Here is a 14,635-nt window from a genome sequence, read left to right as displayed (position 1 = left end):
GTGTACTCCCTAATTAGAATGGGGAGTGCATAGAAGAAGGATATGAAGAGTCTGTGGGGGACAAAAATGGATGCAAATATAACACTACTAGAAGAAAATTTTTATTTTGTTATTTTTTTGCTAAAATTATTTTGTTAAAATAAAAGTTTTCCTTTTGTGGTTCTGAGTCTTTCATGGGCTTGGGAATCAAATTACTTTGGTAAAATGGGGAAAGAAATAAGTGAATGATTATTTGAGCTGTAATTATTTTCTGTGGATTTACTTTTTCTGGTCTGAATAAAAGTTAATTGTTCATCTTATTTTGCTAAACATGAGTCCTGGATGGGGGAGAAAATGAATCAGAGAGATTTAAGTCTCACTGAGAAATATCTAATACTTCTACCACTTCTATGGATAGCAAACTTCTCCCTATAACTCTCCCCATCCCTGAATTAGCTAATTATTCACTGCCTAGAATTAAAATGCCTCCACCTGTCCCCTCCTATTCAGTCATCCCCCAGCCTCTGAAATTCCATATCCCACTTAAACCCCTTTGACGATGCCTTCCATATATCCCTTCCATAATGGGCAAGCTTTCCTAAATTCTGAACTGCTTCCTAGCATATTCTTTCCATATACCTGTTGTTTCCTCATGACATTGCTACCTGGCTATCCACTCTAGCACTTGTACTTTTTTCTCATACTACCTCCCCTGCATCAAATTCTTTTCTGTGTTTGTTTGTTTGATTTTTTTTTTCAGGGCAATGAGGGTAAGTGACTTACGTCAAGTGCCTGAGTCCAGATTGAACTCAGGTCCCACTGAATCCAGGACTGGTGCTTTATGGACTGTGCCACTATCTGCCCCCTGCATCAACTTAACTGTGACTTGGTAGTCACTCAGTTAATCCTTTGTGTTTTGTTCTTCTGTTGAAAAAATTCTACAATCTTCCTCTGCTCCCATTCATATTCTGCAGATGGAGCTAGAGGTAGTTAAGACAACTGAGTTAGTGAGTATATTATGAAGTTATATCAACTAATGTCAACTAGGTCCTTTATTCCTCCCTAAATGATTCCCTATCCTGTTCCCCACAGAAGCTCTTTCAAATTGTGACTTTTCATCTTAGCCTCCACATATTCCCCTTTCTTATCTGAGGAATTCACCTCTTATTAAAAAAAGAACAGCAAATAAAAACAAAAACTATTAAACCATTCATGATGAACTTCCTCCCTCTCTTTTCTTCTCCAAGTTCCTTGTCATCATCCTCCATTCTCTCATTCCTGTAGTCTCTTAAAATGAGTTGCCTTTTCTCCATGTCAGTGCCTTTGATTCTTTTATCCAGCAGATTGCCTCTTCAGTCCTCCCCTCTATTTTACTAATCTTCAATCTCTCTCTATATTTCTGTCCAAATTCTTTCCCTAAAAACTATAAAATTGATCATCTCCTCCATGTTTAAGAAAACCTTCACTACACCCCACCAGGTCCTTAAACGAATATCGTATATCTTTCTTCTTTTTCTAATTAAAACTTCTAGGGGGTATCTAGGTAGCACAGTGGATAGAGCACAGGCCCTGGATTCAGGAGGACCTAAGTTCAAATCCTGCCACAGACACTTGACACTTACTTACTAGCTGTTTGACCCCGGGCAAGTCACTTAACCCCAATAGCCTCACCAAAAGAAAACAAACAAAAAACCCACAAACAAAACTTCTAGGAAAAGTTGTCTACACTATTTACCTGCACTTAATTTTCTCACTCATGAATCCTTTGTAATATGGTCTCAGACCTCATTACTCTAATAAAATTTGTCTCTCCAGAGGTACCAACAATCTTTTATTGGAAGAACTGAGTTTTTTTTTTTTTTAGGTCCTCATACATATTGCTGTATTTACCACTATTTTGCCAATTTCTCCTCCTAGTTACCTGTCTTTTCTGTTTGTTTTTCCCTGCTCCTACCAGTATGAGCATTCCTCAATCTCTTCTACTTCTGCCCTGCAGGTACTGAAGGAAAATGTTACTCTTTATTTTTTGAAGTAAATATCACTTTGTAAAAAGCTACTCAGTGTTAAGTGTTAAATGGAACAGGGAGTCTACAGGGTTCACATCCAGTAGCAGGACTGGCATGCTGAAAGGGAAAGTAGATGGCCTTCCCTGAGAGAATGAGATCAGAGCATACACATTAAATGTACAGGAGAGGTTAAAGGTATTCTGCTTGGCTTTAGGAAGAAATCAGGAGAAATTAGGGAGAGGGTCAATTTTTCTGAGATGCTTTGAAAGTACTTTTACATAATTATAGCTCTCCAAAAGTAGAATGGTATGCCTCAGGAAGTTCCTCACTACTAGAGGTCTCAAGTGGGCTGGCTTATCAGGTATGCTTTAGAGGGTTTTTAGGTTTGGCTTAGCTAGGATGAATCCTGAATTTCTTCCAACTTAGCCTCAGTAGTTTGACGACAGGATCCAATACTCCTAGGACGGTGGCTAAGAATCCTGCCATTGTGAGAACTTATTTAAAAATTTTTATTTTAATTAATTGATATTCATTTTCAAATTGTCTAGCTTTTTAACTTCTGGGGGAAATGGCATTTTACCCAATACTTTCAGCTGTACCCCACTGTCTCCCTATGAAATCTCTGCAGAAGAAAGGAAAAGATTCATCATGATCTAGAGAATATCATACTAATGAACTCTCTGAGTGGTATAAAAATGTCATTTTTATAAGATAAAAAGCCTGACCCAAGCATGGGGTTAGATTAGAAAAAAATGAAAGAAACTGAAGACTATAGAAACTTAGAATTTCAGAGAATTTTGGTGTGAAACACATGTAACACTTTCCTCCTGGTTAGATACATGACCATGTAGAAATGAGCCCAGGGTCCCATGTTAATGACTCTCTTGTGATCTCCTACCAGCAACAAACATCTGACAGTGAGAAAATGATTACAACAGTTGTTCCACTTTGAAATTTCCCTTCTTTATTTAAATTAGTCATTCAAGTAGAACTCCCAGGGTGAAGAACACTATAGTAAGCACTGAGGGAATCATATTAAATTGACAATGAGGTCGTGACCTTTGGAGTTATTCTTTATTGAGTAAAGGCAGGATGGATGAATAAAACTTTATAATATCATAGTGATATAAAAATAGGAGACTTCTGTCCTGGAAATGGTAAGCAGTCTTAACCAGTATGGGACACATTTGCTTTTGGGGATAGACTGAGTTTTCTTAAATAAGATTCTTGAAAAAGTCACCTTAGGATTTTTTAAGACTAGACTGGCTTAGGGGGCAGCTAGGTGGCACAGTGGATAAAGCACCGGCCCTAGATTCAGGAGGACCTGAGTTTAAATCCGGCTTCAGACATTTGACACTTACTAGCTGTATGACCCTGAATAAGTCACTTAACCCTCATTGCCCCCCCCCCCAAAAAAAGACTAGACTGACTTCATTGCCCTCTCTAGCTCTCCTCCCTTCTCTCCCTTTCGCACTCACACACACAGGCCTGAGGTGGTGGAGGCTGAGGGGCGGGGGCAGGGGAGGACAGGGGATGGGGTGGGGTTTGGATTCCCGAGACATGGACACGTTCTCAGTGGAATTGTGGATGCAGAAGGTGGAGGGGGGTGCGGCTGACGGAGACAGCTAGGAGGGCAAAGATGAGGATGAAGACGTCAAAGAAAACTGGCATAAAGATAATAAAGAGAAACAAAAAATAGGAGACAGAGGTAAAACCAGAAACGAAAGTTTCAGAAAAGAAGAAAATCAAGGAGAAAGAATGGCAATAGAAAAAAAAAGACAGTAATAAATTAAGAAAAGGTTGGAAGAGCCAGAAGAATCTAAGGAACTTCCACAAGAACAATTATTGCTAAAGAAATTACAGGAAGAGGTCGACCTTGAATTAGCAAAAGAAACCTTTGGTGTTAATAAGTCAATCTGTGGTATAGATGCCATGAATCCCGCTTCAAAAGATGACGTCACAGAATTTGACAAGTTACTAAAAGATGAAATTACACAGTATGACAAATCTCTATATGATTGCATCTTCTTTGAAGCATTAGTATTTCATTAGAAATTGATGACTTGAAAGATTACCAATTCATTGACAGTACTATGCAGTGAAAAACATAAACAAGAAAGCAAAGCAACACCAAAAAAGAAGAAAGGTGTGCTTCCTGGAGGGGGATTAAAGGCTACAATGAAAGATGATCTTGCAAACAATGGTGGCTGTGATGGAGGATATTCTCAAGACTTTGAAGACTTCATATGACATTTCATCTTCTCCCCAGTATCTGCTTCTGTTACCCGCAGGCCCTTCAACATGTAGTACTCCTTCCTTTCCTTTCAGTTCTGCCAAATGCTACAATCAAAAGTTCTGGTTACAATCATTGTGCTGGTTACTTTAACCCCTTGACAGTTAGGTGCTAATGCAATGGGGAACTTGGTTCTTGTTACCAAGGGGTTAAAATCCGAAACAGCAACTTTCAGAGGGTTTTGACATTTCCTTTCCTTTACAAACATAGGAAGCAAACAGCAACAGTTAACTACATTTTGGTAAATTGCTATTTTAACAATTATGACATCTGCAATGTTTTATAAGGCAACTGATTTGAATAGAAAGATTTATGATGAGGAATATTTTTACCTAGGACAGAAAATGTTGCAGGTTGGACTAGGGCAGAGAACATTCTGACAATGAATGAAATCACATTGGGAGAGAAGTCAGAAAGACTCTTGCCTGAACAATGGAATACTAGAGGGGAATGGCACTGGGGTGGTCCATAGAAGGTCATGAAATGAGGCATGAAAATGGAGGTTGAAATAGGGAAAAAGCTTGGGGAAGAAGGATACCCCCATTCAGATACTGGTGACATGTACCCAAACCCATTTTCCCTCCACTGTTTATGTCTTTGAGTAGAAAATTTCTGGAGAAAGATACTTCTTACTGTATTAGACCTAAGAGAATCAATACACAAAAGACAATTAAATGACTACTAAAACAATATAGATAGTGGTAATAACCAAATTAGGACTGACTGACTACTAGGAATGAAGAGAAAGTAGAGAATCTGGGAGATATTTGTTCTTTCTTGATTACTTAGGGAATGAAGGTCCCCTATCCATAACTAGTAATTTTGGCACTCAGCAAAATAGCACCAAAAACCCCTCTCAAATCAATTCATGATATGAAAATAATACCATAAATAGTTAATACAAATTCATTTGAGTTATAGGGAGGATTTATTATTATAGTGAATTTGACATGACTGAAGGAGTGAAACTTTTTTTTTTGATGACCTATAAATTTTAGTATCCTGGAATAAAATTTCAGCAGAACCCTGGAGAATAGTGTCAAAAATTCTTGCAGAAAAACAAACAAAATATATTTTGACTAAGTAATTTGTAGTTGTGTTTGGCAGTGAAAGTGTTAAGGTACTTTAAAGTGAATGCAATTTATTTTAAATTCAACAGGAACCATCTTACTCTATTTCCAATTGTTCTGTTACTGAACTTGATGATATATAATTTTGATTTTTAAAAAGGGAGAAATAATCAGGTTACTTTCTATGCCAAATTTGTTCGTATCTGGTTGCTATGACAATCTGTCTTCCATGGTTATTTTTTCCCTTTTGTGAGTTTATCTTTTTGATGTTATAGAAACAGTTTTCTTAAGTAAAGAGCTTAATTTCTTTATACTTTTAAGAATTTTAAGGAATAAAATAAACTTCAGCATTCCAAGCTGGTTTTTTTTTTAATAAAGATTTTAAATGAAAAAAGTCAATTTTTTTTGTATGCGAAAAAGAATTAGGAAGGGAAACTTTTGTGGAAATTCTAAATTTACATATTTCCATGTTATTATGCTAATCACATGCTGAGGAAATATTCTGTTCACGTACAGAATATTTTCTTTTGTTTGTTCCTCTATATTTTTGGTCTGTGAATATGTTGTAGACTGGACAGATGTAGGTGCTTTATTGGAGATGTAGTGAGAACACAAAATGAAGTGGAGAAGTAGATATGATCCTACTTGTGTAAATTAGCTGTGTTACTTTGAAGTAGTTACTTTAGCCTTCTTAAACTTTTGCTTTCTCATATATTAAAAAACAAACAAACAAACAAAACCTCTCTTCCTTCTCTCCCTCACTTTCCTTTGGTATAGGTAACTTTTAGTAAGGAAGAAAACTATCTTTATGGGGAAGATTAGCTCTTGTCCTACTAGGGGGTGAGAGTGATTAAATGAATTTTCCAGGGTCAAGTTGATACTTTATAGCAGATGTGAGATTTGAATCTAGCTAGGCCTTTTGACTCTAGGTGCTACTTAACTTTTACATCATCTAGATTTTTTCCCTGTATGCTTCCCCTTTTCTCTTCCCATAGTGGGAATTATCAGAGATATTTCATAATAAACGATTCTTTTAATTGACCACTTTTTTCTTAGATGAATTAAATTCATTTGTATAGAAGGGTTATGGGGTTGGGGCATATCAAGGAATGTGGGACTCTTAAAATTTAAACTGTCCAGCTAAAGGACATGGGTCTGGGATAAGTTTTCTTGAGAAGCTACACTGCAGGACAGACACACCTTGAAAAATTAGGCTGCTGTGTGGTCAGCACCAGGGGACAGAGATAACTCAAGAAATCAAAACAACCACCCTTCACCCACTTCTCCCAACCCACCCCCAATAAGGGCTCAGGTGATCACCTCATCTACCATCTATAAGAGCTTTTGCCTTTTTCCTGTTAGGTATTTCAGAGAATTGTCTCTGAACCATCTCCCCTGGAGAGAAGTCCTTGACTTCTCTTTTGGTCTCCTGTCTCTAGCACATAAATAAAAGAGTATTTTATTCTAAATGGATTTGTGTGTGAGAGGGTATAATTCTTTTTTTAGCCATAAATGGTGTAATTCTTTTTTTTAACCATAAAAGCATTTTTCTTTTTTATTTGGAATTTTATTTTCCAAATTATATATAAAAACAAATTTTGACATTAATTTTTTAAACTTTGTGTTCCAACTTCTCCTCCTCCCTCCATCCCCACCCCCACCCCAAGAATTCAAGCAATTCAATATAGGTTATACATGATTAGTCATTCAAAACATCTCCACATTAGCCAGGTTGTGAAAGAAAACAGACAAAATCAAAACTTCATATTAAGAAGCTATCAAAAAAAAATTATGCTTCAATCCGTTTTCAGATACCATCAATTCTTTCTCTGTAGATGGATTGAAATTTTCATAAGTCCTTCAGAGTTTTATTGGATCATTGCATTGCTGAAAATAACCAAGTCCCCCACAGAAGATCATCTTACACTATTGCTGTTATTTCGTATATAGTACACTTCACTCTACTTCAGTTCATGTCGGTCTTTCCAGGTTTTTCTGATAGCATACTGTTCATCATATTATTTTTTTGTTTCCTATGAAGTAACTAACAAAGAAGAATTATGTTTCATTCTGTATTCAAATACCATCAGTTCTCTTTCTGTAGATGGATTGAATTTTTCATAAGACCTTTGGAATTTTCTTGGATCATTGCATTGTTGAAAATAACCAAGTAATTCACAGCAGATCATCTCACGATAATACTGTTGTTTTGTATGCAGTAGATTTCACTTTGCATCAGCTCATGTAGGTCCCCCCAGGTCTTTCTGATAGTATCCTGCTCATCATTTTTTTTCAGACAAAATAAAAGGTATCCATAATCATACAAAAAATTCTCTAGGTCACTATTGATCAGAGAAATGCAAATCAAAACAACTCTGAAGTATCACCTCACACCTATAAGATTGGCAAATATAACAAAAAAGGAAAATATTTCATATTGGAAAGGATGTGGGAATGCTGGAATGCTAAACCACTGTTGGTTGAGTTGTGAAAAGATCCAACCATTCCAGGAGAGCAATTTGGAACTATGCCAAAGGGGATATAGAACTGTGCACACCCTTTGACCCAGCAATACCACTGCTAGGTTTATATCCCAAAAACATCCCCAAAAAGAGAAAAAAAACCCATTTGTACAAAAAAATATTTATAGCAGTTATTTTTGTAGTGGCTAAGAACTGGAAATCAAAGGAATGCTCATCAATTGGGGAATGTCTTAACAAGATGTCATACATGATAGTGATAGAATGTTATTGTGCTACAAGAAATGACAAGTAGGATGATTTTAGAAAGGCCTGGAAAGATTTGTATAAACTGATATATAATGAAGTGAGCTCAACCAGGAGAATATTGTGCACAGTAACAGCAATATTTTTTGAAGAACTGTGAATGACTTAACTATTCTCAGCAATGCAATGATCCAACACAATCCCAAAGGACCAATGATGAAACAGACTATCCACCTCCAAAGACAGAACTGATATTGATTGAACACAGACTGAAGCATGCTATGCTTCACATTCTTTGATTTTTTTGTTATTCAAGTTTTCTTGCACAAAATGACTAATATAATAATGTTTTTCATAATTGCACATGTATAATCTATATTTGATTACTTCCCTTGAGGAAGGAGGAGAGGAGGGAGTGAAAGAGGGATAAAATTTTGAACTCAAAACTTTAATTAAAAATGTTTATTACTGGGGCAGCTAGGTGGTACAGTGGATAGAGCACTGGCCCTGGAGTCAGGAGTACTTGAGTTCAAATCTGGCCTCGGACACTTGACACTTACTAGCTGTGTGACCCTGGGCAAGTCACTTAATCCCAATTGCCTCACTAAAAAAAAATGTTTATTATCATAAAAATAATTCATTTTCTATCCATAGTTGGAAAAGGTATATGATCTGCTTCCCTTCTTTCTTCCTTTATTTATTGAGATTATAGTTAATGCACAGGTTACATTTCCATTTTGAATTCATTTTGGAATATGGTGGAATTAATTGGTCTGTGCATAATTTCTGCCAGAGACATTTCATATTTTCCTAGATGAACTTACCAAAGAAGAAATTCTATCCCAAGTAATTTATGTTTTGGGGTTCATAAAACATTGAACTATTGAGTCCCATCATTTGATCCTCCCTTATTCATTTCTAGTGATCAACTTTCTATTGTTCACTAATATTAAATAAATTGTTTAGATAATTACTACTTCATATTATAATTTGACATCTGCATATGCTATTCCCTATTCATTATTATCCTTTTCATTATTTTCTTTGCCATTCTATGTCTTTTTAAATGTGTATTTATTAATTCATCTAGCTTGAGAAATATAATATTGAATGTTCCTTCAACTCTTAAATTGTAATTTTTTTTAAGAGACATTGATGCAATATAAGAACTGAGTGTACTTTGGGAGATCAATCCTCATATATCTTTAGGCTTTTTGTAGTTCCAACAGTGATTTCATTTTCCATTATTGCCTTTTGCAGTTTGTTATTGTTATGTAGAACTGCTGTTGATTTTTATGGGTATATTTTTTAGTATACAATTTTACTGATACTATTAATTTTACCAAATAGTTTCTTTGCTGATTCCATAGGATTTTCTTCTTTCATCAGAAGTAGGTGTTTTTTTTCTTCACTATCATTATGTCCTCATTTTTTCCTCCTTTTGTGGCTATTGCTAGCTTTTTTTGAATTGTAATAGTTGGAAAATGATTTATTTTTATCTTTATTAAGAAAATTAATTATGTGATGTGGTCCTATTATAAATGATGTTTACTTTTCAATCAGTTAGTCAATAACCATTTATTAAGTGCATACTTTGTACCCAACACTGTGCTAAGTGCTGGGTATACAAAGAAAGGCAGAAAACAATTCCTGCCCTCAAGAAGCTCCCAATCAAAGGAGAAGACAACACATAAAAAGAGAGAAGAGGGAGGGTATCCAGTATGAAGGCATGATGAAGTCTTTCAACCACATAATGCTGTGGCTGCCAAGGACCCCTACTTTAAATAAAGGACCTATGCAGAGTTCCTTGAGGTCCAACCCTTTCGTTTTAGATAGAATGATACTTTTAAATTATATTTATAGGGTTTTTAAAAAACAGAAATGTTTTACTTCTAAAATGATTTTTCTGCAGTTAATAAGATACCTGTGCATTTTTATATTTTATTATGATTAAAATGATTCTTGGATTAAAGTTGGACCATATTTGTCTCAAATGTATAAATTTAACTTTTATAGCATGATCATATTTTTCTTTAACCTCTTATTTTTCATTCTATCTATGCTCATTATATGTACTTTTTAGAGGAATATATTTTAGGATTTTGTTTTCTTTTTCAACCTGTCACTTGTTTAATGAAAATGTATAACAAATTCAAATTTAATTTGTTGTCATTATATTTATGCTATTCATTTTTGTTGCTAGTCTTTTTCTCTATTTTAGAATTTTCTTCTCTTCTTTTATTTCAGTACTTCATTCTGACAACTAGTTTTTTTAAAATTTACATTAAAATAGCCCAATTACAAAAGACTTTCTTCACTCCATCTTCAATATCTCTATCCCATTTGTCAGCCTTTCCCCTGGTACTGGAATTTGATTTGATATTTTTCTTGTTTAATTTATCTACTTACCTAATTCTTTCCATCTTTTACCCCCTTTGCTAGTCATATCTCAATTAATTGATTAATTCAAAATCTCCCCATATATCCTCCTTTCCAAATCTTATTTGTTAGAATTTTTTCTATACCATTTTCTTTTAAAAAAAGATCATTTTACTTAACTAATTTCCTTATTTTTCTGTCTATCATAAACTTTTATTCTTTGCTTCATAGTCTATGTATTTATTCTTCTTTATTCTGTTTTTGATTCCTGTGAAATGAAAACTTCTGGAACTCCAAGTTTCAGTACTCTTCTCTAGGCAACTATTTGAAATTAAAATTATGTCTTTGTATAACTTGTTTCCTTGTCACTCTTTTCTGTTGTGCATCATTCTTAGAAGTATTATTTCATGAGGGAAGTAATGGAGAGAAACACATTGCCAATGTTAGAAATTTCCCTGTGTCCCCACTTAACCATTACATATCTATAGATCTGATGACCTCATGACCATTTCCTTGACCATTTGCCTTTCAGTTTCTCCTCTGTGTCTATTTCCTCTAAGCCTTCTGGATGTTAGGTGAACCACGTTCTATAATTTCTCTTATCATGAAGTAGAATGTTGTTCATGGAAGCAAAACAATCTCTAAGAAGAATTGATCATCCTGCATAACAACTCATTAGACTTGTGTGTATAATTAATTCCCATTTGTCTTTATAGAAGACACCTTCTTCCCTCATGGGAGTACTCTTCCCTGGGTCCCCCTCCATATACTGTTTTTAGATATTTATCTTTCCATCCTATTCCAATTCCTAATCCTTTTCCTTTGCTCTAATTCTCCTATAGTCTCTCTTTTTCTGAGGCACTACAGGAGTTAACTTCCCTTCATTGTTCATCCATGGAATTCCTTAGGGTGTATATAGGCATGTATATCTTCTTAGTCTGCAATTAAATCACACAAAATACATTGATTCATCTTGAGGGAGAGAAGCTTATAGGAGATTTATTAGTCTATGTTGTTTTAGACCTCCTTATCACTTCTTTTTCTTTAAATTATCTTTTCATCATTATATAAAGTATATCAGGAGTGATATGCTTTAACAAATAAATCTCTTGATAATCCCTTTATTGCTCTTGTTGCCATTATTTAAGCCAATAAGTATTTTTCTCTTTCTGTTTTTTTTCTTCTTTTTAATAGTCTTGAGTTAAGGTTCATTATTCATTTTATTCTTTGTTAGTTTTTTAGTTATTTACCCAGAGTCACACAGTTATTAAGTATATGAGGCTGTATTTGAACCCATGAAGATGGGTTCACTTTAGGCCCAGAATTCTATCCACTTCACTACCTAGCTGCAAATTAAGTTTATGTAGTGATTTGTGGTATGGTCCAATTGCATAAAGTGAGAACTGTATTTCAAATACAGTTCATGATTCTGAGACTTGTTCTTTTTCCACTATTCCATACTGCCTCTCCGACATGTATATATGCATAAATTTGTATGTATGTGTACATGCATGTATGTATACAGTATTACTTTTCTATACATCTATAAAATTAGATGACTTTGAGGTTTTGGAAGTTTTTTGGTTGTGTGACAGAAACTAGACATAGACAAACATCTTATACCATACATTTTCAAAGTAAAATAAAAATGGGTACAAGATCTAGACATAAAGAGTGATACCATAGGCAAATTAGAAAAGGAAGGAATAGTTTACTTGTCAGAACCATGGAGAGAGGAATAATTTATGACCAAAGATAAGATACAGAGCATTATGAAATGCAGAGTGGATCATTTTGACTACATTAAATTTAAAAAGTTTATTTCACAAACAAAACCAATGCAAACATGATTAGAAGGAATTCAGAAAGCTGGGAAATAAGTTTTACAGACTGTGTTTCTGATAAAGGCCTCATATCTAAGATACATAGAGAACTGAATCAAATATCTAAGAATACATGCCATTCCCCAATTGAGAAATGGTCAAAGGATATGAACAGGAAGTTTTCAGGTGATGAAATTAAAACTATCTACAGCCATATTGAAAATGTTCTCAATGACTACTGATTAGAGAAATGTAAATTAAAACTACTATGTGGTACCTCTTCACACCTATCCAATTGACTAATATGACAAAAAAGGAAAATGATAAATGTGGGAGAAGATGTGGGAAAATTGGAATACTGTTGATGGAGCTGTGAACTGATCCATCCATCCTGGAGAGCAATTTGGAACCATGCTCAAAAGGCTTTAAAATTGCACATACCCCAACAATAACACTGCTAGGTCTATATCCCAAAGAGATTATAAAAAAGGGAAAAGGACCCATAAGTACAAAAATATTTATAGCTGCTCTTTTTTGTGGTAGCAAAGGATTGGAAACTGGGAGGATGCCCATCAATTAGGGAATGTCTAAACAAGTTGTGGTATATGAATATAATAGAATACTATTGTGCATTATGAAATGATAAGCAGATGAATTTCAGAAAAAAACCTGGAAAGACTTGCATAAACTGATGCTGAGTGAGATGATCAGAACCAGGAAAACACTGTACATAGTATTAACAACATTGTGTATTGATCAACTGTGATAGACTTAGCTCTTCTCAGCAATACAATGATCCAAGACAATGCTAAAAGTCCTATGGTGGAAAATGTTCTCCACATTCAGCAAAGCTATGGAGTCTGAATGCAGATTGAGGCATATTATTTTCACTTTTTTAGTTTCTTTTTTGTTATTCTTCTTGTTTACTCTGTCTTCTTTTTTCCCCATTTGTTCTGATTAATGTGGAAATATGTTTAACAGGTATGATGTATCAATTTGCTTGCTGGTCTTGTGGGGGGAGAAAAATTTGGAACTCAAAAATATCTTTACATGTAATTGAGAAAAATTAAAAATTAAATTAAAATGAAAGGGGTTTTTTTTGGTTGATTATAATGAAACTAGCTACTTCTTTTAGGTGGGCTTTGAAATATGAGTATAGCTTTATCCAACTACTTCTACCAGGTGAACCTGGTAATTTAATTTAATTTCCAGAAACAATGAAGGGAATAGCATAATTCAATAGTTTCTTTACAGATCAATAATAGTTAGTCTTAGCATATAGGAGAGAAGACCCAGACTACAATTTTGCCTTATTTGGGAAGTTTAATAATAAGAGGAAATTGATATTAATAATATCTTCTTCCATTTGGCTTTTGATGTCCTATTCAGAGGGAGAGGAATAACTTCTTCCACTTAGACATTTAGACAGACTGTCTTTTTATCTTTCTCTTATATTCTTCCAGCCACTTCTCTTCTCTGTATCTCCCCCTTGAAACAAATGAATCAATAAACTTGGAAGAGTTAGGAGCAATGTGGAGAATGAAGTGTAGCAAAATTCTAAAGGGAAGAACAATTTTGGAAGCAAAATATGTCTTCCCTGGGGGTGAAGGGATGAGAGAAAGGAAAGGTTAATGGAGGGGTTGAAGGAAAACACCATCATCAGTCTCAGCAAAAATAAACAGTTATAATATCTCCTCTTAAACCCAGGCATACCTGAAACAATTCACTGAGGTTATTGTAATATCAGCAGTGAGCCTGGTAACTGACAGAGATCCCTTTAGATCCTGACCAAATTTTAAGATTATACAACACATGAACTTCTGTGCTGCTTTACCTCTTCAATTAAAAAAGATATGACCTCTAAGTCTCCATGGTCATATCTTCCCACTAGGTGTATCCTCCATCTCCAGGAGGGAAAATTATCATTGTACTTTTAGAATTCATTGTTGCACTTCACCTCTGGTCTTGTCAAACCTGAGGATTCTGTTTCTGACAGCAGGACTTCATTCCCCAGTGTATGTTTCTCTTTGGAAAAGAGAGATACCAAGGGTTACAAACACACACACACACACACACACACACACACACACACACACACACACACACACACCCCTTGTCCTGACCAGATTAAACCATTAAATCTCATGATCTTAAGCCACTGTTAATCACAACAGCATTGGAAAATCTGAGACAATTAATTACTTTTGTTTGGGACATACCCTTTGTTGGAATAACAGGATTGTGCTGCAACAGTGTTAGACATGAGAACAGACCCTTTTAACAACACCTGCTGTTTCTGTGAACAAAGCACCATTGAATTTATATGGAAGTTTTCATCACAGGATATTGCTTAGGTTCA

At 34.9% G+C, this 14,635-nt stretch overlaps 1 pseudogene; it reads left to right on the top strand.

The window, feature by feature from the left end:
* Positions 1-3,518: 3,518 nt before the first annotated feature.
* On the top strand, positions 3,519-4,235 carry LOC122747316 (annotated as a pseudogene).
* The last annotated feature ends 10,400 nt before the right edge of the window (positions 4,236-14,635 follow it).

Source organism: Dromiciops gliroides, chromosome 3, assembly GCF_019393635.1.
Source record: "Dromiciops gliroides isolate mDroGli1 chromosome 3, mDroGli1.pri, whole genome shotgun sequence".
Classification (NCBI taxonomy): Eukaryota; Metazoa; Chordata; class Mammalia; order Microbiotheria; family Microbiotheriidae; genus Dromiciops; species Dromiciops gliroides.
This window is presented reverse-complemented; position numbering and strand designations above follow the sequence as displayed.